We start from the raw sequence: 26140 nt of genomic DNA, 5'->3' as shown, positions 1-26140 counted from the left end.
GGGGTGTGGCACGATATTGGGGAAGGGATGAGATTTTATATTTCTTCATAAGCATTAATCTTATTTTGTCAATTAGGAACATTCAGCACCCACCCGCTATCAAGGCAGCTGCCTATCATGTCATGCCCTACCTGCACAGGTGTGCTGGCTACTCAAATGATCCAATTAAGGAGGCCATTTAGTCAGCAGCAGCAGAAGTCCTGTGCCTGGACGCTCCAACAGGGGCCAGACACAAGCAGAAGCAGAAGCAGCAGAAGCAGCAGCAGCACCACCTTTTGTTTTTTGGCTGCAGCAGCAGCAAGGCCCACAGGGCTGGCTAGCTGGCTAGCCAGCAAGCAGGTAGCAATGAAAGTAGGAATCTTTCTTTTTAACCCTGTAAGGGGGTGGTGCACTGTACCCGAAGATACTGCCATATCGGGTCAATGCATAGGGCGACGGAAGCAAGCTTCGAAATCGGCCCCCGTTCTCAAAAATCCATTTAATATATGGTCCCCAGATAGGGGACGTATCAGATATTAAACTGATAAGAACAGATACTACACTTGATCTTAGCCAAAAGGCCGAGAAGCGATAACCGTGAAAGGGGCGGGCCCAACAAGGTCCCCTTCATGGGCACTATCACTGCTTGCTGTCAGGGAGGCTGCCAGACAATTTTCCATGCACACTCTGGGCTGGGGGGCAGTCAACCACCAGTACACACAGCAGAACCTAAACCCATACCATTATTGCTAAGCAGCAAGACAGGGGCCCATTGCACTCCCACGGGGCCTTTTTAAATGCAATCCATAACCCGGATTTGCCAGGAACCCTTCTTACTCCTCCTACTTGCATGTGACACTGGGCTTAGGATCTGCATAGGAAACACACACACAAGCACACACCTACCTTTGTTGCCTGCAGATGCCTCCTTGGCTGTCCCCAAACGGTATCAAACCAACACCCACGGGAAGCTGTAAGCATAGAGGACATGCCTGCACCCCATTGGACTTACCTGTGTGGGTTAAATCCGGGTTATTTGACAACCTATGGCGGTGATGGTTCTGCTCAGGCAGAGCAGTGCTGATGCTCCTCATAAAGCTGTCGCTGCTGTGAAGGTTCTAGGTGACATCACAAATCCCTATGGTTACATACACAACAAAGCTGGTTTGTTGTTGTTTACACTCTGCAAGGCCTGTGGAAGTGAGTGACATCATAGCACTGTAGTTCTGAGGGTTCAAGATGGATGCAACAATCTCCTGTTGCTTCTATGAAGGCCGTAATAGACGACATCACCAAACAGCTCCATAGTCACATACACAGCAAAGGAGAGATGTTGTTTACACCTAGTGATGTCAGTGGTATTGAGTGACATCACAGCACAGTGCTAAGGCTCCTGGGCCTGGACACAGCAGCGGCTGCAATATCTCAACGGAGAATACGTTTATATCTATGTGTGTGTGTGCGCATATATATATATATATATATATATATATATATATATATATTTCTCCGCCGAAATCACTTTTAAACCCATTTCCACCTTTTTTTCCCTTCTCTTCCTCTTACTTTTTTTTCACGTTTTTTTACGTTTTTCTCCTTTTCGCCTCTTTTCTGGGCGTATTATTCTTCTTTTTCTTCTTTTTTTTCGTCTAATGCATACCCCATCAGTGCAGCAATGCTTATTCAATACCGCCAGCAGATGGAGACACTGGGGGATAATTTTCTAAGGATTTATACTGATTTTTCCTGTCTGAATTTGTCGCACAGAAAGTTGCAGGCCAAATATGTGTGACATTTCTGCGACTTTAGCTTCTAGAGCATTTTTACAACATTATACATAGGTGCTGAATACATAAAAAGCGACTGTTCAGCGACAGACAAGTCGCATCGGCTGAAAGTAGGCCAGAATGTCAGTCCATGTTGGAGCAGGTTTAGATACAGTCTAAAGCATAGATCTCAAAGTCTGTGCACAGAATTTAGCAAGGGCCTCGCACCTTCTGATGCATCAGGTAGGTGCACAATAGCATAGCCTAACCCTCTGTACTTTGGTCTATATTGATGCGGGACATAGACAGCCAGCTGATGACCAATCCATTAGTGCAATGGATGGCTGGAAGCATTTGTCTTTGCCTTTGCAATACCACAGAAGCAATGCATGGTCAATGTACAGCAATGACACACCTGTGTGAACAGCCAGGAGACCCCCCCCCCATGTTATGTTACATAGTTACATAGTTAGTACGGTCGAAAAAAGACATATGTCCATCAAGTTCAACCAGGGAATTAAGGGGTAGGGGTGTGGCGCGATATTGGGGAAGGGATGAGATTTTATATTTCTTCATAAGCATTAATCTTATTTTGTCAATTAGGAACATTCAGCACCCACCCGCTATCAAGGCAGCTGCCTATCATGTCATGCCCTACCTGCACAGGTGTGCTGGCTACTCAAATGATCCAATTAAGGAGGCCATTTAGTCAGCAGCAGCAGAAGTCCTGTGCCTGGACGCTCCAACAGGGGCCAGACACAAGCAGAAGCAGAAGCAGCAGAAGCAGCAGCAGCACCACCTTTTGTTTTTTGGCTGCAGCAGCAGCAAGGCCCACAGGGCTGGCTGGCTGGCTAGCTGGCTAGCCAGCAAGCAGGTAGCAATGAAAGTAGGAATCTTTCTTTTTAACCCTGTAAGGGGGTGGTGCACTGTACCCGAAGATACTGCCATATCGGGTCAATGCATAGGGCGACGGAAGCAAGCTTCGAAATCGGCCCCCGTTCTCAAAAATCCATTTAATATATGGTCCCCAGATAGGGGACGTATCAGATATTAAACTGATAAGAACAGATACTACACTTGATCTTAGCCAAAAGGCCGAGAAGCGATAACCGTGAAAGGGGCGGGCCCAACAAGGTCCCCTTCATGGGCACTATCACTGCTTGCTGTCAGGGAGGCTGCCAGACAATTTTCCATGCACACTCTGGGCTGGGGGGCAGTCAACCACCAGTACACACAGCAGAACCTAAACCCATACCATTATTGCTAAGCAGCAAGACAGGGGCCCATTGCACTCCCACGGGGCCTTTTTAAATGCAATCCATAACCCGGATTTGCCAGGAACCCTTCTTACTCCTCCTACTTGCATGTGACACTGGGCTTAGGATCTGCATAGGAAACACACACACAAGCACACACCTACCTTTGTTGCCTGCAGATGCCTCCTTGGCTGTCCCCAAACGGTATCAAACCAACACCCACGGGAAGCTGTAAGCATAGAGGACATGCCTGCACCCCATTGGACTTACCTGTGTGGGTTAAATCCGGGTTATTTGACAACCTATGGCGGTGATGGTTCTGCTCAGGCAGAGCAGTGCTGATGCTCCTCATAAAGCTGTCGCTGCTGTGAAGGTTCTAGGTGACATCACAAATCCCTATGGTTACATACACAACAAAGCTGGTTTGTTGTTGTTTACACTCTGCAAGGCCTGTGGAAGTGAGTGACATCATAGCACTGTAGTTCTGAGGGTTCAAGATGGATGCAACAATCTCCTGTTGCTTCTATGAAGGCCGTAATAGACGACATCACCAAACAGCTCCATAGTCACATACACAGCAAAGGAGAGATGTTGTTTACACCTAGTGATGTCAGTGGTATTGAGTGACATCACAGCACAGTGCTAAGGCTCCTGGGCCTGGACACAGCAGCGGCTGCAATATCTCAACGGAGAATACGTTTATATCTATGTGTGTGTGTGCGCATATATATATATATATATATATATATATATATATATATATATATATATATATATATTTCTCCGCCGAAATCACTTTTAAACCCATTTCCACCTTTTTTTCCCTTCTCTTCCTCTTACTTTTTTTTCACGTTTTTTTACGTTTTTCTCCTTTTCGCCTCTTTTCTGGGCGTATTATTCTTCTTTTTCTTCTTTTTTTTCGTCTAATGCATACCCCATCAGTGCAGCAATGCTTATTCAATACCGCCAGCAGATGGAGACACTGGGGGATAATTTTCTAAGGATTTATACTGATTTTTCCTGTCTGAATTTGTCGCACAGAAAGTTGCAGGCCAAATATGTGTGACATTTCTGCGACTTTAGCTTCTAGAGCATTTTTACAACATTATACATAGGTGCTTAATACATAAAAAGCGACTGTTCAGCGACAGACAAGTCGCATCGGCTGAAAGTAGGCCAGAATGTCAGTCCATGTTGGAGCAGGTTTAGATACAGTCTAAAGCATAGATCTCAAAGTCTGTGCACAGAATTTAGCAAGGGCCTCGCACCTTCTGATGCATCAGGTAGGTGCACAATAGCATAGCCTAACCCTCTGTACTTTGGTCTATATTGATGCGGGACATAGACAGCCAGCTGATGACCAATCCATTAGTGCAATGGATGGCTGGAAGCATTTGTCTTTGCCTTTGCAATACCACAGAAGCAATGCATGGTCAATGTACAGCAATGACACACCTGTGTGAACAGCCAGGAGACCCCCCCCATGTTATGTTACATAGTTACATAGTTAGTACGGTCGAAAAAAGACATATGTCCATCACGTTCAACCAGGGAATTAAGGGGTAGGGGTGTGGCGCGATATTGGGGAAGGGATGAGATTTTATATTTCTTCATAAGCATTAATCTTATTTTGTCAATTAGGAACATTCAGCACCCACCCGCTATCAAGGCAGCTGCCTATCATGTCATGCCCTACCTGCACAGGTGTGCTGGCTACTCAAATGATCCAATTAAGGAGGCCATTTAGTCAGCAGCAGCAGAAGTCCTGTGCCTGGACGCTCCAACAGGGGCCAGACACAAGCAGAAGCAGAAGCAGCAGAAGCAGCAGCAGCACCACCTTTTGTTTTTTGGCTGCAGCAGCAGCAAGGCCCACAGGGCTGGCTAGCTGGCTAGCCAGCAAGCAGGTAGCAATGAAAGTAGGAATCTTTCTTTTTAACCCTGTAAGGGGGTGGTGCACTGTACCCGAAGATACTGCCATATCGGGTCAATGCATAGGGCGACGGAAGCAAGCTTCGAAATCGGCCCCCGTTCTCAAAAATCCATTTAATATATGGTCCCCAGATAGGGGACGTATCAGATATTAAACTGATAAGAACAGATACTACACTTGATCTTAGCCAAAAGGCCGAGAAGCGATAACCGTGAAAGGGGCGGGCCCAACAAGGTCCCCTTCATGGGCACTATCACTGCTTGCTGTCAGGGAGGCTGCCAGACAATTTTCCATGCACACTCTGGGCTGGGGGGCAGTCAACCACCAGTACACACAGCAGAACCTAAACCCATACCATTATTGCTAAGCAGCAAGACAGGGGCCCATTGCACTCCCACGGGGCCTTTTTAAATGCAATCCATAACCCGGATTTGCCAGGAACCCTTCTTACTCCTCCTACTTGCATGTGACACTGGGCTTAGGATCTGCATAGGAAACACACACACAAGCACACACCTACCTTTGTTGCCTGCAGATGCCTCCTTGGCTGTCCCCAAACGGTATCAAACCAACACCCACGGGAAGCTGTAAGCATAGAGGACATGCCTGCACCCCATTGGACTTACCTGTGTGGGTTAAATCCGGGTTATTTGACAACCTATGGCGGTGATGGTTCTGCTCAGGCAGAGCAGTGCTGATGCTCCTCATAAAGCTGTCGCTGCTGTGAAGGTTCTAGGTGACATCACAAATCCCTTTGGTTACATACACAACAAAGCTGGGTTGTTGTTGTTTACACTCTGCAAGGCCTGTGGAAGTGAGTGACATCATAGCACTGTAGTTCTGAGGGTTCTAGATGGATGCAACAATCTCCTGTTGCTTCTATGAAGGCCGTAATAGACGACATCACCAAACAGCTCCATAGTCACATACACAGCAAAGGAGAGATGTTGTTTACACCTAGTGATGTCAGTGGTATTGAGTGACATCACAGCACAGTGCTAAGGCTCCTGGGCCTGGACACAGCAGCGGCTGCAATATCTCAACGGAGAATACGTTTATATCTATGTGTGTGTGTGCGCATATATATATATATATATATATATATATATATATATTTCTCCGCCGAAATCACTTTTAAACCCATTTCCACCTTTTTTTCCCTTCTCTTCCTCTTACTTTTTTTTCACGTTTTTTTACGTTTTTCTCCTTTTCGCCTCTTTTCTGGGCGTATTATTCTTCTTTTTCTTCTTTTTTTTCGTCTAATGCATACCCCATCAGTGCAGCAATGCTTATTCAATACCGCCAGCAGATGGAGACACTGGGGGATAATTTTCTAAGGATTTATACTGATTTTTCCTGTCTGAATTTGTCGCACAGAAAGTTGCAGGCCAAATATGTGTGACATTTCTGCGACTTTAGCTTCTAGAGCATTTTTACAACATTATACATAGGTGCTGAATACATAAAAAGCGACTGTTCAGCGACAGACAAGTCGCATCGGCTGAAAGTAGGCCAGAATGTCAGTCCATGTTGGAGCAGGTTTAGATACAGTCTAAAGCATAGATCTCAAAGTCTGTGCACAGAATTTAGCAAGGGCCTCGCACCTTCTGATGCATCAGGTAGGTGCACAATAGCATAGCCTAACCCTCTGTACTTTGGTCTATATTGATGCGGGACATAGACAGCCAGCTGATGACCAATCCATTAGTGCAATGGATGGCTGGAAGCATTTGTCTTTGCCTTTGCAATACCACAGAAGCAATGCATGGTCAATGTACAGCAATGACACACCTGTGTGAACAGCCAGGAGACCCCCCCCCCCCCCCCCCATGTTATGTTACATAGTTACATAGTTAGTACGGTCGAAAAAAGACATATGTCCATCACGTTCAACCAGGGAATTAAGGGGTAGGGGTGTGGCGCGATATTGGGGAAGGGATGAGATTTTATATTTCTTCATAAGCATTAATCTTATTTTGTCAATTAGGAACATTCAGCACCCACCCGCTATCAAGGCAGCTGCCTATCATGTCATGCCCTACCTGCACAGGTGTGCTGGCTACTCAAATGATCCAATTAAGGAGGCCATTTAGTCAGCAGCAGCAGAAGTCCTGTGCCTGGACGCTCCAACAGGGGCCAGACACAAGCAGAAGCAGAAGCAGCAGAAGCAGCAGCAGCACCACCTTTTGTTTTTTGGCTGCTGCAGCAGCAGCAAGGCCCACAGGGCTGGCTAGCTGGCTAGCCAGCAAGCAGGTAGCAATGAAAGTAGGAATCTTTCTTTTTAACCCTGTAAGGGGGTGGTGCACTGTACCCGAAGATACTGCCATATCGGGTCAATGCATAGGGCGACGGAAGCAAGCTTCGAAATCGGCCCCCGTTCTCAAAAATCCATTTAATATATGGTCCCCAGATAGGGGACGTATCAGATATTAAACTGATAAGAACAGATACTACACTTGATCTTAGCCAAAAGGCCGAGAAGCGATAACCGTGAAAGGGGCGGGCCCAACAAGGTCCCCTTCATGGGCACTATCACTGCTTGCTGTCAGGGAGGCTGCCAGACAATTTTCCATGCACACTCTGGGCTGGGGGGCAGTCAACCACCAGTACACACAGCAGAACCTAAACCCATACCATTATTGCTAAGCAGCAAGACAGGGGCCCATTGCACTCCCACGGGGCCTTTTTAAATGCAATCCATAACCCGGATTTGCCAGGAACCCTTCTTACTCCTCCTACTTGCATGTGACACTGGGCTTAGGATCTGCATAGGAAACACACACACAAGCACACACCTACCTTTGTTGCCTGCAGATGCCTCCTTGGCTGTCCCCAAACGGTATCAAACCAACACCCACGGGAAGCTGTAAGCATAGAGGACATGCCTGCACCCCATTGGACTTACCTGTGTGGGTTAAATCCGGGTTATTTGACAACCTATGGCGGTGATGGTTCTGCTCAGGCAGAGCAGTGCTGATGCTCCTCATAAAGCTGTCGCTGCTGTGAAGGTTCTAGGTGACATCACAAATCCCTTTGGTTACATACACAACAAAGCTGGGTTGTTGTTGTTTACACTCTGCAAGGCCTGTGGAAGTGAGTGACATCATAGCACTGTAGTTCTGAGGGTTCAAGATGGATGCAACAATCTCCTGTTGCTTCTATGAAGGCCGTAATAGACGACATCACCAAACAGCTCCATAGTCACATACACAGCAAAGGAGAGATGTTGTTTACACCTAGTGATGTCAGTGGTATTGAGTGACATCACAGCACAGTGCTAAGGCTCCTGGGCCTGGACACAGCAGCGGCTGCAATATCTCAACGGAGAATACGTTTATATCTATGTGTGTGTGTGCGCATATATATATATATATATATATATATATATATATATATATATATATTTCTCCGCCGAAATCACTTTTAAACCCATTTCCACCTTTTTTTCCCTTCTCTTCCTCTTACTTTTTTTTCACGTTTTTTTACGTTTTTCTCCTTTTCGCCTCTTTTCTGGGCGTATTATTCTTCTTTTTCTTCTTTTTTTTCGTCTAATGCATACCCCATCAGTGCAGCAATGCTTATTCAATACCGCCAGCAGATGGAGACACTGGGGGATAATTTTCTAAGGATTTATACTGATTTTTCCTGTCTGAATTTGTCGCACAGAAAGTTGCAGGCCAAATATGTGTGACATTTCTGCGACTTTAGCTTCTAGAGCATTTTTACAACATTATACATAGGTGCTGAATACATAAAAAGCGACTGTTCAGCGACAGACAAGTCGCATCGGCTGAAAGTAGGCCAGAATGTCAGTCCATGTTGGAGCAGGTTTAGATACAGTCTAAAGCATAGATCTCAAAGTCTGTGCACAGAATTTAGCAAGGGCCTCGCACCTTCTGATGCATCAGGTAGGTGCACAATAGCATAGCCTAACCCTCTGTACTTTGGTCTATATTGATGCGGGACATAGACAGCCAGCTGATGACCAATCAATTAGTGCAATGGATGGCTGGAAGCATTTGTCTTTGCCTTTGCAATACCACAGAAGCAATGCATGGTCAATGTACAGCAATGACACACCTGTGTGAACAGCCAGGAGACCCCCCCCCCCCCATGTTATGTTACATAGTTACATAGTTAGTACGGTCGAAAAAAGACATATGTCCATCACGTTCAACCAGGGAATTAAGGGGTAGGGGTGTGGCGCGATATTGGGGAAGGGATGAGATTTTATATTTCTTCATAAGCATTAATCTTATTTTGTCAATTAGGAACATTCAGCACCCACCCGCTATCAAGGCAGCTGCCTATCATGTCATGCCCTACCTGCACAGGTGTGCTGGCTACTCAAATGATCCAATTAAGGAGGCCATTTAGTCAGCAGCAGCAGAAGTCCTGTGCCTGGACGCTCCAACAGGGGCCAGACACAAGCAGAAGCAGAAGCAGCAGAAGCAGCAGCAGCACCACCTTTTGTTTTTTGGCTGCAGCAGCAGCAAGGCCCACAGGGCTGGCTAGCTGGCTAGCCAGCAAGCAGGTAGCAATGAAAGTAGGAATCTTTCTTTTTAACCCTGTAAGGGGGTGGTGCACTGTACCCGAAGATACTGCCATATCGGGTCAATGCATAGGGCGACGGAAGCAAGCTTCGAAATCGGCCCCCGTTCTCAAAAATCCATTTAATATATGGTCCCCAGATAGGGGACGTATCAGATATTAAACTGATAAGAACAGATTTTTTACTTTTAGATATAATATTCTTAGACTAAAAGACCTTACGCAGTCCAGATTATACTTAGTCTGCTAAAAGCATATTCCACAGATGTAGATTCCAAAGACTTTTAGCCACTTTGTGACCTAATCTTTTTTTATCCAATAAATAGAAAACATACATCTCACTAAGAGCTAGGCGAACACAATCTTTAGAGGTAATAGTGTCTCTTTTAAAAAGAAGAATATTCCTCGTCTTCCATAGTGCAATTTTAATACAATTTATACTAATCCACAAAACCCGAGACTTTTCCACAGATAAAACATTATAAAATCCATATAAAATAACTTCATGATTTAAAAAATTAAGATCAGAAATGAATTTTAGTAAGGGTCCTATCAAATGCCATATCTCTTGGGCGTAAAAACAGTTCCAAAAAAGGTGTAAAACTGTTTCCTCACTAGGACACCCCATTCTCGGGCACTTTGCACTACGACACAATCCTCTTCTGTGTTGGAATTCTCTGGTAGGCAAACATTGATGTGCTATCTGCCAGGCCAGATCTTTTAAGTCATTAGATAAGAATCCCATATTCACCATCCTCCAAACTCTTAGAGATTTCTCAGTGGAATAATTAGATATTAAGCAAATCTGTTCTATCTTCCTGATTTCAGGAACTAATTTTCGTGCATTACTACAAATTTCTTGACTAAAATTAGCAATGCCATAAATACGAATAATCTTTTCTAAAACCACATAGTGCGCTGGGGGAATAAATAAGATTGGGGACGTTAAAGGTAAGGTTATCCACTTTCTTTTTCTAAAAATGTGACCTGCAGCATATTTTAAAAAATAAGACCAATAACAGTTTCTTTGCAAGCCATTAAAACACATAGAAAAAAAGTGAATATATAAAAACCTTTTTAAATCAGGCACATCCTTACCCCCCAATTTCTTTGTCTTCATCATTACATCTCTCCTGAGTTTATCCATTTTAGACCCCCATAAAAAATGAAAGCAAATCTTGTTTAAAAACTTTAAGGTGCGTTCACTCGGTGGGAAAACCAAGCTTAAATATAGCATGATAGGTAGCAACAAAGCTTTCATTATCAGTACTTTTCCTTCTATTGTTAATTTCCTCATTTTCCAAAAACTTATTTTCTTTTGCACTTTCTCTTTGACGATGGACCAGCTTTCCTCTCCATTATTTTCATTGTCAAAGATGACACCCAAGATTTTGATTTTATCATATTGCACATTCACCTCCGTATTGCCCCAATTCCCTATTGCAAAGCAATCACATTTATTTTTATTTAATTTGAAGCCAGAGCCCTCACAAAAAAATTCTGTCTGTCTGATAGCACGTTTCAGGGATGGTTCATCTGGACATAGAATATTAACATCATCCATGTATGCTATCGTCTTTACGCTCTGTCCTCCACTTCCAGGGATTGGCACTCCTCTAATGAGCTTATCTTTTCTCAAAACATTCAACAGAGGTTCTATTGCACATATGAAAAGAATGGGTGATAGGGGGCACCCCTGTTTCACCCCAGACTGTAAACATACCTCTTGGGATAAAAAACCGTTAATTAAAATACGACTAAAACAGTTTTTATATAAAAGTGCAATTTTTCCAACAATAAAATCAGGAAAATTCATTTTCTTTAAAACCAACCATAAAAAATCATGAGAAACACGGTCATAAGCCTTTTGAAAATCCAAGGATAAAATTGCCAATTTCTGATCACATTGTTTCTGATACCATAAAACATCTTTTACAAGGTTTAGATGATCACTTATTTTCCTTCCAGGTACTCCGCATACTTGGTCACTGTGTATAACCTTAGAAATTACCTGCTTGAGCCTATTTGCTAAAATTTTTGCTAAAACCTTATAGTCTGTATTTAGCAGGGTAATAGGCCTCCAATTTTCTAATTTAGAGATGTCTCCTTTTTTAAAAATCAGAGTAACAACACCATCTCTCCAGGACGCAGGTAAAATCTCAGATTTAAAAGCACAGTTAAAAATACCTAAAAGATCATCTTTTAAAATGGACCAAAAACACAGATAAAATTCAACTGGCAACCCATCCGAACCAGGTGTTTTACCATTTAAAAAACTCTTAAAAGTGCTTAAAAGTTCAGGTAAAAAGATTTCATCACAAAGGCTCTCTTGGTCAGTTTTGTCAAGTTTTGAATCCAAGGTATCTAAAACATCATTAGTAAAGGAAATATCAATATCTTTTTTATTAAAAAGCTCCTGATAAAATACTTGTGCTTCTCGCAACATCTCTTCATTAGTTATCTTCCCTTCTATTACAGATATCATTTCTTTCTTTCCCACCACCTTCTTAAAAAAGAATCTCGAACACTTTTCATCATTCTCCAGACATTGCACCTTGCTGTTAAAAATCATTTCTTTTCCTTTTTGACTAATGGCATTTTTTATTTCATTCTTTGTCTGAGCAATAACATCATCCATCTCAAGCCCGGCTTGCTTTAGTTTATAATATGTTTGGATTTTAGTGTTTAACATTTTAAACCATAACTTTTTCTCCTTAGCCTTTTGGATGCCCACACGGATAAAAAACAGTTTAGTCCACTTTTTAACATCCTCCCACCAATCCAAAATATTTTTATATTGGGATTGACGCAATCTCCATTTGTTATAAGCAGCAATAAAATCATTTTTTGTTTTCATGTCCTCTAATAAAGTAGTGTTGAGCTTCCAAACGCCTCTGCCTTTCTCTAGGCCAGGTAAAGTGACATGTGCATGTAATAACTTATGATCAGAGAAAATATTCGATAAAAGAGAAACCTCAACTAGATTAAAACTTTTCCGATAAAAAAATAAAATCAATCCTGGATTTGCAGACATTATTTTCCCATGTGTAACCAGGGTCGTCTGGGTATTTTCTCCTCCAGACATCGGTAAAGTTAAAATCCTCAGTCATACTCTTAATCTGTTTCTCTGTTTTATCCACTCTGACATGCACACTTCCACTCTCACGATGATCACCACTCATACAACAATTAAAATCTCCAGCCATTAAAATAGGTGTTGAACCTGGGATAAAAGCCTGAATATCATTAATCAAGTCGGCTCTCTCATTTTTTTCAGGAGAAGCATAGATGTTAAAAAGCTTAATCTCTGAGCCATTGTACTTAATATTAACTAATAGCGCTCTACCAGGTATAATTTCTAAGAAGGACAAAACTTGTACATCTGAACCTCTAAACAAGATCCCAACACCTGAAGATCTGTTCAGATTGTCACCCGACCAGACCGATGGTCCCAAAGTCCAGCTACGACAAAGGTCCTCATAATTTGGACTATGTTCAATTCCACATTCTTGTAAAAAGAACAGAGAACAGTCCAAGGTCTCTAAAAAACTAAACAAAGCAGCCCTTCTCGTAGGGCTCTTTAGACCTCTCACATTAAGAGAGGAGCACTTTAAGGAAGCTATTCGCTACTGGAGTTTGAGTCCGATATGAAACCCACAGGTGACTCCGGGCTTTCGAACTCTTTGATATTTTTTGGATCGGACGCTGATCTTATAGAAGGCCTCCATGCATGTTGACTGTCCTCACATTCGTCTGAGCTTTTTTTGACAGGCCGTTTAATGCCAAGTTGTGGCTCATCTCCAAGTTCCTTCTTCCGCTTGATCTCCTTCACGCCAACCTCCATGGCTTCACTGCTCACTAGTGACCCTCCACCACCAGAACCCTCCACAGAAGGTCTCCCCTCTGTCTCAGGCACAGCAGAAAGGTCCATAAGCTCCGCCACGACATGAGAAGTTACAGCCGGCTTTTCTGAAGGCGCCTCAGACCGCTGGGGTGCTTTCGCAGGTGGTACTTCAGCTTGCACTACACCCACTCTCCCCGCTACACGGTCAGCCCACGATCTAGCTACACTGGAACGGAGACTGCAATCTTTAAAGGCATGGCCTTCTTCACCACAAATGTTGCAGACGATTTTAGCACAGTCCTTAGAAACATGGCCTTCTTGATTGCACCGACCACAGCGAACTGTAGTGTCCGTGCAAACTTCCATAGTATGTCCGAATTTCTTACATTTCCTACAAAAAGTAGGCATCTCGGGATAAAACAAATAGCCCTTATCCCGACCGATAGAAAAGTTGGAGGGTGGATGACACAACCCTCCAATGCCAGTAGCATCCTCCTTCATTTTCACAAAAAACTTATGTTTCCCCGTCCATAGGTCTTCTGAATTCATCACCTTATGGGAATACTTAACAGAACTGCAGTATTTCCCCAAAAAGAGCTCAATATGGGACACAGTCACAAAGGGATTGTGCATACACACAACTAGAGGAATATCGCCTCCAGTATACAACACTGTGACCGTGATCCCATCAAGCTCAGCAAGGTCTTGATTGCTTTTCAGCTTCTCAAAAAGATTCTGGCATGCATAAGCAGAGTCCAGAGTTAGGATGAAGCTGCCCTTCCGAGGATCTCTGAGACAGACGATGTTCTCTTTCTTCACCCCAAGAAGCTTGTAGAGAGTTTCTTTCACAAAATAAGAAAGTTGGACGAGTTCTTGCTTGTCTTCATCAACATCAAAGCGAAAGGAAAAACGAATCCGCGTTTCACCGGATGTAAGGTAACGGATGCGAACACCCATCTTGTCGATCGCCTTTTCGGTTCCTCGTAGCAGCCCCCCTTGGAAAAGGTAGGACAAACTCCCAGGATCCTCCTGACCAGACACTTGATCTAGCCAAAAGGCCGAGAAGCGATAACCGTGAAAGGGGCGGGCCCAACAAGGTCCCCTTCATGGGCACTATCACTGCTTGCTGTCAGGGAGGCTGCCAGACAATTTTCCATGCACACTCTGGGCTGGGGGGCAGTCAACCACCAGTACACACAGCAGAACCTAAACCCATACCATTATTGCTAAGCAGCAAGACAGGGGCCCATTGCACTCCCACGGGGCCTTTTTAAATGCAATCCATAACCCGGATTTGCCAGGAACCCTTCTTACTCCTCCTACTTGCATGTGACACTGGGCTTAGGATCTGCATAGGAAACACACACACAAGCACACACCTACCTTTGTTGCCTGCAGATGCCTCCTTGGCTGTCCCCAAACGGTATCAAACCAACACCCACGGGAAGCTGTAAGCATAGAGGACATGCCTGCACCCCATTGGACTTACCTGTGTGGGTTAAATCCGGGTTATTTGACAACCTATGGCGGTGATGGTTCTGCTCAGGCAGAGCAGTGCTGATGCTCCTCATAAAGCTGTCGCTGCTGTGAAGGTTCTAGGTGACATCACAAATCCCTTTGGTTACATACACAACAAAGCTGGGTTGTTGTTGTTTACACTCTGCAAGGCCTGTGGAAGTGAGTGACATCATAGCACTGTAGTTCTGAGGGTTCAAGATGGATGCAACAATCTCCTGTTGCTTCTATGAAGGCCGTAATAGACGACATCACCAAACAGCTCCATAGTCACATACACAGCAAAGGAGAGATGTTGTTTACACCTAGTGATGTCAGTGGTATTGAGTGACATCACAGCACAGTGCTAAGGCTCCTGGGCCTGGACACAGCAGCGGCTGCAATATCTCAACGGAGAATACGTTTATATCTATGTGTGTGTGTGCGCATATATATATATATATATATATATATATATATATATATATATTTCTCCGCCGAAATCACTTTTAAACCCATTTCCACCTTTTTTTCCCTTCTCTTCCTCTTACTTTTTTTTCACGTTTTTTTACGTTTTTCTCCTTTTCGCCTCTTTTCTGGGCGTATTATTCTTCTTTTTCTTCTTTTTTTTCGTCTAATGCATACCCCATCAGTGCAGCAATGCTTATTCAATACCGCCAGCAGATGGAGACACTGGGGGATAATTTTCTAAGGATTTATACTGATTTTTCCTGTCTGAATTTGTCGCACAGAAAGTTGCAGGCCAAATATGTGTGACATTTCTGCGACTTTAGCTTCTAGAGCATTTTTACAACATTATACATAGGTGCTGAATACATAAAAAGCGACTGTTCAGCGACAGACAAGTCGCATCGGCTGAAAGTAGGCCAGAATGTCAGTCCATGTTGGAGCAGGTTTAGATACAGTCTAAAGCATAGATCTCAAAGTCTGTGCACAGAATTTAGCAAGGGCCTCGCACCTTCTGATGCATCAGGTAGGTGCACAATAGCATAGCCTAACCCTCTGTACTTTGGTCTATATTGATGCGGGACATAGACAGCCAGCTGATGACCAATCCATTAGTGCAATGGATGGCTGGAAGCATTTGTCTTTGCCTTTGCAATACCACAGAAGCAATGCATGGTCAATGTACAGCAATGACACACCTGTGTGAACAGCCAGGAGACCCCCCCCCCCCCCCCCCATGTTATGTTACATAGTTACATAGTTAGTACGGTCGAAAAAAGACATATGTCCATCACGTTCAACCAGGGAATTAAGGGGTAGGGGTGTGGCGCGATATTGGGGAAGGGATGAGATTTTATATTTCTTCATAAGCATTAATCTTATTTTGTCAATTAGGAACATTCAGCACCCACCCGCTATCAAGGCAGCTGCCTATCATGTCATGCCCTACCTGCACAGGTGTGCTGGCTACTCAAATGATCCAATTAAGGAGGCCATTTAGTCAGCAGCAGCAGAAGTCCTGTGCCTGGACGCTCCAACAGGGGCCAGACACAAGCAGAAGCAGAAGCAGCAGAAGCAGCAGCAGCACCACCTTTTGTTTTTTGGCTGCAGCAGCAGCAAGGCCCACAGGGCTGGCTAGCTGGCTAGCCAGCAAGCAGGTAGCAATGAAAGTAGGAATCTTTCTTTTTAACCCTGTAAGGGGGTGGTGCACTGTACCCGAAGATACTGCCATATCGGGTCAATGCATAGGGCGACGGAAGCAAGCTTCGAAATCGGCCCCCGTTCTCAAAAATCCATTTAATATATGGTCCCCAGATAGGGGACGTATCAGATATTAAACTGATAAGAACAGATACTACACTTGATCTTAGCCAAAAGGCCGAGAAGCGATAACCGTGAAAGGGGCGGGCCCAACAAGGTCCCCTTCATGGGCACTATCACTGCTTGCTGTCAGGGAGGCTGCCAGACAATTTTCCATGCACACTCTGGGCTGGGGGGCAGTCAACCACCAGTACACACAGCAGAACCTAAACCCATACCATTATTGCTAAGCAGCAAGACAGGGGCCCATTGCACTCCCACGGGGCCTTTTTAAATGCAATCCATAACCCGGATTTGCCAGGAACCCTTCTTACTCCTCCTACTTGCATGTGACACTGGGCTTAGGATCTGCATAGGAAACACACACACAAGCACACACCTACCTTTGTTGCCTGCAGATGCCTCCTTGGCTGTCCCCAAACGGTATCAAACCAACACCCACGGGAAGCTGTAAGCATAGAGGACATGCCTGCACCCCATTGGACTTACCTGTGTGGGTTAAATCCGGGTTATTTGACAACCTATGGCGGTGATGGTTCTGCTCAGGCAGAGCAGTGCTGATGCTCCTCATAAAGCTGTCGCTGCTGTGAAGGTTCTAGGTGACATCACAAATCCCTTTGGTTACATACACAACAAAGCTGGGTTGTTGTTGTTTACACTCTGCAAGGCCTGTGGAAGTGAGTGACATCATAGCACTGTAGTTCTGAGGGTTCAAGATGGATGCAACAATCTCCTGTTGCTTCTATGAAGGCCGTAATAGACGACATCACCAAACAGCTCCATAGTCACATACACAGCAAAGGAGAGATGTTGTTTACACCTAGTGATGTCAGTGGTATTGAGTGACATCACAGCACAGTGCTAAGGCTCCTGGGCCTGGACACAGCAGCGGCTGCAATATCTCAACGGAGAATACGTTTATATCTATGTGTGTGTGTGCGCATATATATATATATATATATATATATATATATATATATATATATATATTCTCCGCCGAAATCACTTTTAAACCCATTTCCACCTTTTTTTCCCTTCTCTTCCTCTTACTTTTTTTTCACGTTTTTTTACGTTTTTCTCCTTTTCGCCTCTTTTCTGGGCGTATTATTCTTCTTTTTCTTCTTTTTTTTCGTCTAATGCATACCCCATCAGTGCAGCAATGCTTATTCAATACCGCCAGCAGATGGAGACACTGGGGGATAATTTTCTAAGGATTTATACTGATTTTTCCTGTCTGAATTTGTCGCACAGAAAGTTGCAGGCCAAATATGTGTGACATTTCTGCGACTTTAGCTTCTAGAGCATTTTTACAACATTATACATAGGTGCTTAATACATAAAAAGCGACTGTTCAGCGACAGACAAGTCGCATCGGCTGAAAGTAGGCCAGAATGTCAGTCCATGTTGGAGCAGGTTTAGATACAGTCTAAAGCATAGATCTCAAAGTCTGTGCACAGAATTTAGCAAGGGCCTCGCACCTTCTGATGCATCAGGTAGGTGCACAATAGCATAGCCTAACCCTCTGTACTTTGGTCTATATTGATGCGGGACATAGACAGCCAGCTGATGACCAATCCATTAGTGCAATGGATGGCTGGAAGCATTTGTCTTTGCCTTTGCAATACCACAGAAGCAATGCATGGTCAATGTACAGCAATGACACACCTGTGTGAACAGCCAGGAGACCCCCCCCCCCCCATGTTATGTTACATAGTTACATAGTTAGTACGGTCGAAAAAAGACATATGTCCATCACGTTCAACCAGGGAATTAAGGGGTAGGGGTGTGGCGCGATATTGGGGAAGGGATGAGATTTTATATTTCTTCATAAGCATTAATCTTATTTTGTCAATTAGGAACATTCAGCACCCACCCGCTATCAAGGCAGCTGCCTATCATGTCATGCCCTACCTGCACAGGTGTGCTGGCTACTCAAATGATCCAATTAAGGAGGCCATTTAGTCAGCAGCAGCAGAAGTCCTGTGCCTGGACGCTCCAACAGGGGCCAGACACAAGCAGAAGCAGAAGCAGCAGAAGCAGCAGCAGCACCACCTTTTGTTTTTTGGCTGCAGCAGCAGCAAGGCCCACAGGGCTGGCTAGCTGGCTAGCCAGCAAGCAGGTAGCAATGAAAGTAGGAATCTTTCTTTTTAACCCTGTAAGGGGGTGGTGCACTGTACCCGAAGATACTGCCATATCGGGTCAATGCATAGGGCGACGGAAGCAAGCTTCGAAATCGGCCCCCGTTCTCAAAAATCCATTTAATATATGGTCCCCAGATAGGGGACGTATCAGATATTAAACTGATAAGAACAGATACTACACTTGATCTTAGCCAAAAGGCCGAGAAGCGATAACCGTGAAAGGGGCGGGCCCAACAAGGTCCCCTTCATGGGCACTATCACTGCTTGCTGTCAGGGAGGCTGCCAGACAATTTTCCATGCACACTCTGGGCTGGGGGGCAGTCAACCACCAGTACACACAGCAGAACCTAAACCCATACCATTATTGCTAAGCAGCAAGACAGGGGCCCATTGCACTCCCACGGGGCCTTTTTAAATGCAATCCATAACCCGGATTTGCCAGGAACCCTTCTTACTCCTCCTACTTGCATGTGACACTGGGCTTAGGATCTGCATAGGAAACACACACACAAGCACACACCTACCTTTGTTGCCTGCAGATGCCTCCTTGGCTGTCCCCAAACGGTATCAAACCAACACCCACGGGAAGCTGTAAGCATAGAGGACATGCCTGCACCCCATTGGACTTACCTGTGTGGGTTAAATCCGGGTTATTTGACAACCTATGGCGGTGATGGTTCTGCTCAGGCAGAGCAGTGCTGATGCTCCTCATAAAGCTGTCGCTGCTGTGAAGGTTCTAGGTGACATCACAAATCCCTTTGGTTACATACACAACAAAGCTGGGTTGTTGTTGTTTACACTCTGCAAGGCCTGTGGAAGTGAGTGACATCATAGCACTGTAGTTCTGAGGGTTCTAGATGGATGCAACAATCTCCTGTTGCTTCTATGAAGGCCGTAATAGACGACATCACCAAACAGCTCCATAGTCACATACACAGCAAAGGAGAGATGTTGTTTACACCTAGTGATGTCAGTGGTATTGAGTGACATCACAGCACAGTGCTAAGGCTCCTGGGCCTGGACACAGCAGCGGCTGCAATATCTCAACGGAGAATACGTTTATATCTATGTGTGTGTGTGCGCATATATATATATATATATATATATATATATATATATATATATATATTTCTCCGCCGAAATCACTTTTAAACCCATTTCCACCTTTTTTTCCCTTCTCTTCCTCTTACTTTTTTTTCACGTTTTTTTACGTTTTTCTCCTTTTCGCCTCTTTTCTGGGCGTATTATTCTTCTTTTTCTTCTTTTTTTTCGTCTAATGCATACCCCATCAGTGCAGCAATGCTTATTCAATACCGCCAGCAGATGGAGACACTGGGGGATAATTTTCTAAGGATTTATACTGATTTTTCCTGTCTGAATTTGTCGCACAGAAAGTTGCAGGCCAAATATGTGTGACATTTCTGCGACTTTAGCTTCTAGAGCATTTTTACAACATTATACATAGGTGCTGAATACATAAAAAGCGACTGTTCAGCGACAGACAAGTCGCATCGGCTGAAAGTAGGCCAGAATGTCAGTCCATGTTGGAGCAGGTTTAGATACAGTCTAAAGCATAGATCTCAAAGTCTGTGCACAGAATTTAGCAAGGGCCTCGCACCTTCTGATGCATCAGGTAGGTGCACAATAGCATAGCCTAACCCTCTGTACTTTGGTCTATATTGATGCGGGACATAGACAGCCAGCTGATGACCAATCCATTAGTGCAATGGATGGCTGGAAGCATTTGTCTTTGCCTTTGCAATACCACAGAAGCAATGCATGGTCAATGTACAGCAATGACACACCTGTGTGAACAGCCAGGAGACCCCCCCCCCCCCCCCCATGTTATGTTACATAGTTACATAGTTAGTACGGTCGAAAAAAGACATATGTCCATCACGTTCAACCAGGGAATTAAGGGGTAGGGGTGTGGCGCGATATTGGGGAAGGGATGAGATTTTATATTTCTTCATAAGCATTAATCTTATTTTGTCAATTAGGAACATTCAGCACCCACCCGCTATCAAGGCAGCTGCCTATCATGTCATGCCCTACCTGCACAGGTGTGCTGGCTACTCAAATGATCCAATTAAGGAGGCCATTTAGTCAGCAGCAGCAGAAGTCCTGTGCCTGGACGCTCCAACAGGGGCCAGACACAAGCAGAAGCAGAAGCAGCAGAAGCAGCAGCAGCACCACCTTTTGTTTTTTGGCTGCTGCAGCAGCAGCAAGGCCCACAGGGCTGGCTAGCTGGCTAGCCAGCAAGCAGGTAGCAATGAAAGTAGGAATCTTTCTTTTTAACCCTGTAAGGGGGTGGTGCACTGTACCCGAAGATACTGCCATATCGGGTCAATGCATAGGGCGACGGAAGCAAGCTTCGAAATCGGCCCCCGTTCTCAAAAATCCATTTAATATATGGTCCCCAGATAGGGGACGTATCAGATATTAAACTGATAAGAACAGATACTACACTTGATCTTAGCCAAAAGGCCGAGAAGCGATAACCGTGAAAGGGGCGGGCCCAACAAGGTCCCCTTCATGGGCACTATCACTGCTTGCTGTCAGGGAGGCTGCCAGACAATTTTCCATGCACACTCTGGGCTGGGGGGCAGTCAACCACCAGTACACACAGCAGAACCTAAACCCATACCATTATTGCTAAGCAGCAAGACAGGGGCCCATTGCACTCCCACGGGGCCTTTTTAAATGCAATCCATAACCCGGATTTGCCAGGAACCCTTCTTACTCCTCCTACTTGCATGTGACACTGGGCTTAGGATCTGCATAGGAAACACACACACAAGCACACACCTACCTTTGTTGCCTGCAGATGCCTCCTTGGCTGTCCCCAAACGGTATCAAACCAACACCCACGGGAAGCTGTAAGCATAGAGGACATGCCTGCACCCCATTGGACTTACCTGTGTGGGTTAAATCCGGGTTATTTGACAACCTATGGCGGTGATGGTTCTGCTCAGGCAGAGCAGTGCTGATGCTCCTCATAAAGCTGTCGCTGCTGTGAAGGTTCTAGGTGACATCACAAATCCCTTTGGTTACATACACAACAAAGCTGGGTTGTTGTTGTTTACACTCTGCAAGGCCTGTGGAAGTGAGTGACATCATAGCACTGTAGTTCTGAGGGTTCAAGATGGATGCAACAATCTCCTGTTGCTTCTATGAAGGCCGTAATAGACGACATCACCAAACAGCTCCATAGTCACATACACAGCAAAGGAGAGATGTTGTTTACACCTAGTGATGTCAGTGGTATTGAGTGACATCACAGCACAGTGCTAAGGCTCCTGGGCCTGGACACAGCAGCGGCTGCAATATCTCAACGGAGAATACGTTTATATCTATGTGTGTGTGTGCGCATATATATATATATATATATATATATATATATATATATATATATTTCTCCGCCGAAATCACTTTTAAACCCATTTCCACCTTTTTTTCCCTTCTCTTCCTCTTACTTTTTTTTCACGTTTTTTTACGTTTTTCTCCTTTTCGCCTCTTTTCTGGGCGTATTATTCTTCTTTTTCTTCTTTTTTTTCGTCTAATGCATACCCCATCAGTGCAGCAATGCTTATTCAATACCGCCAGCAGATGGAGACACTGGGGGATAATTTTCTAAGGATTTATACTGATTTTTCCTGTCTGAATTTGTCGCACAGAAAGTTGCAGGCCAAATATGTGTGACATTTCTGCGACTTTAGCTTCTAGAGCATTTTTACAACATTATACATAGGTGCTTAATACATAAAAAGCGACTGTTCAGCGACAGACAAGTCGCATCGGCTGAAAGTAGGCCAGAATGTCAGTCCATGTTGGAGCAGGTTTAGATACAGTCTAAAGCATAGATCTCAAAGTCTGTGCACAGAATTTAGCAAGGGCCTCGCACCTTCTGATGCATCAGGTAGGTGCACAATAGCATAGCCTAACCCTCTGTACTTTGGTCTATATTGATGCGGGACATAGACAGCCAGCTGATGACCAATCCATTAGTGCAATGGATGGCTGGAAGCATTTGTCTTTGCCTTTGCAATACCACAGAAGCAATGCATGGTCAATGTACAGCAATGACACACCTGTGTGAACAGCCAGGAGACCCCCCCCCCCCCCCCCATGTTATGTTACATAGTTACATAGTTAGTACGGTCGAAAAAAGACATATGTCCATCACGTTCAACCAGGGAATTAAGGGGTAGGGGTGTGGCGCGATATTGGGGAAGGGATGAGATTTTATATTTCTTCATAAGCATTAATCTTATTTTGTCAATTAGGAACATTCAGCACCCACCCGCTATCAAGGCAGCTGCCTATCATGTCATGCCCTACCTGCACAGGTGTGCTGGCTACTCAAATGATCCAATTAAGGAGGCCATTTAGTCAGCAGCAGCAGAAGTCCTGTGCCTGGACGCTCCAACAGGGGCCAGACACAAGCAGAAGCAGAAGCAGCAGAAGCAGCAGCAGCACCACCTTTTGTTTTTTGGCTGCAGCAGCAGCAAGGCCCACAGGGCTGGCTAGCTGGCTAGCCAGCAAGCAGGTAGCAATGAAAGTAGGAATCTTTCTTTTTAACCCTGTAAGGGGGTGGTGCACTGTACCCGAAGATACTGCCATATCGGGTCAATGCATAGGGCGACGGAAGCAAGCTTCGAAATCGGCCCCCGTTCTCAAAAATCCATTTAATATATGGTCCCCAGATAGGGGACGTATCAGATATTAAACTGATAAGAACAGATACTACACTTGATCTTAGCCAAAAGGCCGAGAAGCGATAACCGTGAAAGGGGCGGGCCCAACAAGGTCCCCTTCATGGGCACTATCACTGCTTGCTGTCAGGGAGGCTGCCAGACAATTTTCCATGCACACTCTGGGCTGGGGGGCAGTCAACCACCAGTACACACAGCAGAACCTAAACCCATACCATTATTGCTAAGCAGCAAGACAGGGGCCCATTGCACTCCCACGGGGCCTTTTTAAATGCAATCCATAACCCGGATTTGCCAGGAACCCTTCTTACTCCTCCTACTTGCATGTGACACTGGGCTTAGGATCTGCATAGGAAACACACACACAAGCACACACCTACCTTTGTTGCCTGCAGATGCCTCCTTGGCTGTCCCCAAACGGTATCAAACCAACACCCACGGGAAGCTGTAAGCATAGAGGACATGCCTGCACCCCATTGGACTTACCTGTGTGGGTTAAATCCGGGTTATTTGACAACCTATGGCGGTGATGGTTCTGCTCAGGCAGAGCAGTGCTGATGCTCCTCATAAAGCTGTCGCTGCTGTGAAGGTTCTAGGTGACATCACAAATCCCTTTGGTTACATACACAACAAAGCTGGGTTGTTGTTGTTTACACTCTGCAAGGCCTGTGGAAGTGAGTGACATCATAGCACTGTAGTTCTGAGGGTTCAAGATGGATGCAACAATCTCCTGTTGCTTCTATGAAGGCCGTAATAGACGACATCACCAAACAGCTCCATAGTCACATACACAGCAAAGGAGAGATGTTGTTTACACCTAGTGATGTCAGTGGTATTGAGTGACATCACAGCACAGTGCTAAGGCTCCTGGGCCTGGACACAGCAGCGGCTGCAATATCTCAACGGAGAATACGTTTATATCTATGTGTGTGTGTGCGCATATATATATATATATATATATATATATATATATATATATATATATATTTCTCCGCCGAAATCACTTTTAAACCCATTTCCACCTTTTTTTCCCTTCTCTTCCTCTTACTTTTTTTTCACGTTTTTTTACGTTTTTCTCCTTTTCGCCTCTTTTCTGGGCGTATTATTCTTCTTTTTCTTCTTTTTTTTCGTCTAATGCATACCCCATCAGTGCAGCAATGCTTATTCAATACCGCCAGCAGATGGAGACACTGGGGGATAATTTTCTAAGGATTTATACTGATTTTTCCTGTCTGAATTTGTCGCACAGAAAGTTGCAGGCCAAATATGTGTGACATTTCTGCGACTTTAGCTTCTAGAGCATTTTTACAACATTATACATAGGTGCTGAATACATAAAAAGCGACTGTTCAGCGACAGACAAGTCGCATCGGCTGAAAGTAGGCCAGAATGTCAGTCCATGTTGGAGCAGGTTTAGATACAGTCTAAAGCATAGATCTCAAAGTCTGTGCACAGAATTTAGCAAGGGCCTCGCACCTTCTGATGCATCAGGTAGGTGCACAATAGCATAGCCTAACCCTCTGTACTTTGGTCTATATTGATGCGGGACATAGACAGCCAGCTGATGACCAATCCATTAGTGCAATGGATGGCTGGAAGCATTTGTCTTTGCCTTTGCAATACCACAGAAGCAATGCATGGTCAATGTACAGCAATGACACACCTGTGTGAACAGCCAGGAGACCCCCCCCCCCCCCCCCCCCATGTTATGTTACATAGTTACATAGTTAGTACGGTCGAAAAAAGACATATGTCCATCACGTTCAACCAGGGAATTAAGGGGTAGGGGTGTGGCGCGATATTGGGGAAGGGATGAGATTTTATATTTCTTCATAAGCATTAATCTTATTTTGTCAATTAGGAACATTCAGCACCCACCCGCTATCAAGGCAGCTGCCTATCATGTCATGCCCTACCTGCACAGGTGTGCTGGCTACTCAAATGATCCAATTAAGGAGGCCATTTAGTCAGCAGCAGCAGAAGTCCTGTGCCTGGACGCTCCAACAGGGGCCAGACACAAGCAGAAGCAGAAGCAGCAGAAGCAGCAGCAGCACCACCTTTTGTTTTTTGGCTGCAGCAGCAGCAAGGCCCACAGGGCTGGCTAGCTGGCTAGCCAGCAAGCAGGTAGCAATGAAAGTAGGAATCTTTCTTTTTAACCCTGTAAGGGGGTGGTGCACTGTACCCGAAGATACTGCCATATCGGGTCAATGCATAGGGCGACGGAAGCAAGCTTCGAAATCGGCCCCCGTTCTCAAAAATCCATTTAATATATGGTCCCCAGATAGGGGACGTATCAGATATTAAACTGATAAGAACAGATACTACACTTGATCTTAGCCAAAAGGCCGAGAAGCGATAACCGTGAAAGGGGCGGGCCCAACAAGGTCCCCTTCATGGGCACTATCACTGCTTGCTGTCAGGGAGGCTGCCAGACAATTTTCCATGCACACTCTGGGCTGGGGGGCAGTCAACCACCAGTACACACAGCAGAACCTAAACCCATACCATTATTGCTAAGCAGCAAGACAGGGGCCCATTGCACTCCCACGGGGCCTTTTTAAATGCAATCCATAACCCGGATTTGCCAGGAACCCTTCTTACTCCTCCTACTTGCATGTGACACTGGGCTTAGGATCTGCATAGGAAACACACACACAAGCACACACCTACCTTTGT

General features: G+C 44.9%; 9 non-coding genes and 1 pseudogene across 9 annotated transcripts; all 10 read right to left on the bottom strand.

Moving 5' to 3' along the window:
* Positions 1-381: 381 nt before the first annotated feature.
* On the bottom strand, positions 382-572 carry LOC130331798 (U2 spliceosomal RNA). The gene has a single exon (XR_008874608.1). It is a non-coding gene; the product is annotated as a U2 spliceosomal RNA (small nuclear RNA).
* Positions 573-2661: 2089 nt separating this feature from the next.
* On the bottom strand, positions 2662-2852 carry LOC130331797 (U2 spliceosomal RNA). The gene has a single exon (XR_008874607.1). It is a non-coding gene; the product is annotated as a U2 spliceosomal RNA (small nuclear RNA).
* Positions 2853-4947: 2095 nt separating this feature from the next.
* On the bottom strand, positions 4948-5138 carry LOC130331796 (U2 spliceosomal RNA). The gene has a single exon (XR_008874606.1). It is a non-coding gene; the product is annotated as a U2 spliceosomal RNA (small nuclear RNA).
* Positions 5139-7226: 2088 nt separating this feature from the next.
* Positions 7227-7417, bottom strand: LOC130331795 (U2 spliceosomal RNA). The gene has a single exon (XR_008874605.1). It is a non-coding gene; the product is annotated as a U2 spliceosomal RNA (small nuclear RNA).
* A 2090-nt stretch (positions 7418-9507) lies between these two features.
* Positions 9508-9683, bottom strand: LOC130331845 (U2 spliceosomal RNA; annotated as a pseudogene).
* Positions 9684-16487: 6804 nt separating this feature from the next.
* LOC130331794 (U2 spliceosomal RNA) lies at positions 16488-16678 on the bottom strand. The gene has a single exon (XR_008874604.1). It is a non-coding gene; the product is annotated as a U2 spliceosomal RNA (small nuclear RNA).
* Positions 16679-18769: 2091 nt separating this feature from the next.
* On the bottom strand, positions 18770-18960 carry LOC130331792 (U2 spliceosomal RNA). Its single transcript, XR_008874603.1, has one exon. It is a non-coding gene; the product is annotated as a U2 spliceosomal RNA (small nuclear RNA).
* Positions 18961-21057: 2097 nt separating this feature from the next.
* On the bottom strand, positions 21058-21248 carry LOC130331791 (U2 spliceosomal RNA). The gene has a single exon (XR_008874602.1). It is a non-coding gene; the product is annotated as a U2 spliceosomal RNA (small nuclear RNA).
* Positions 21249-23340: 2092 nt separating this feature from the next.
* LOC130331790 (U2 spliceosomal RNA) lies at positions 23341-23531 on the bottom strand. The gene has a single exon (XR_008874601.1). It is a non-coding gene; the product is annotated as a U2 spliceosomal RNA (small nuclear RNA).
* A 2099-nt stretch (positions 23532-25630) lies between these two features.
* On the bottom strand, positions 25631-25821 carry LOC130331788 (U2 spliceosomal RNA). The gene has a single exon (XR_008874599.1). It is a non-coding gene; the product is annotated as a U2 spliceosomal RNA (small nuclear RNA).
* Positions 25822-26140: the final 319 nt, after the last annotated feature.

Source organism: Hyla sarda, unplaced genomic scaffold, assembly GCF_029499605.1.
Source record: "Hyla sarda isolate aHylSar1 unplaced genomic scaffold, aHylSar1.hap1 scaffold_358, whole genome shotgun sequence".
NCBI lineage: Eukaryota > Metazoa > Chordata > Amphibia > Anura > Hylidae > Hyla > Hyla sarda.
Note: the sequence above shows the minus strand (reverse complement) of the source record. Positions and strands in the feature narration are given on the sequence as shown.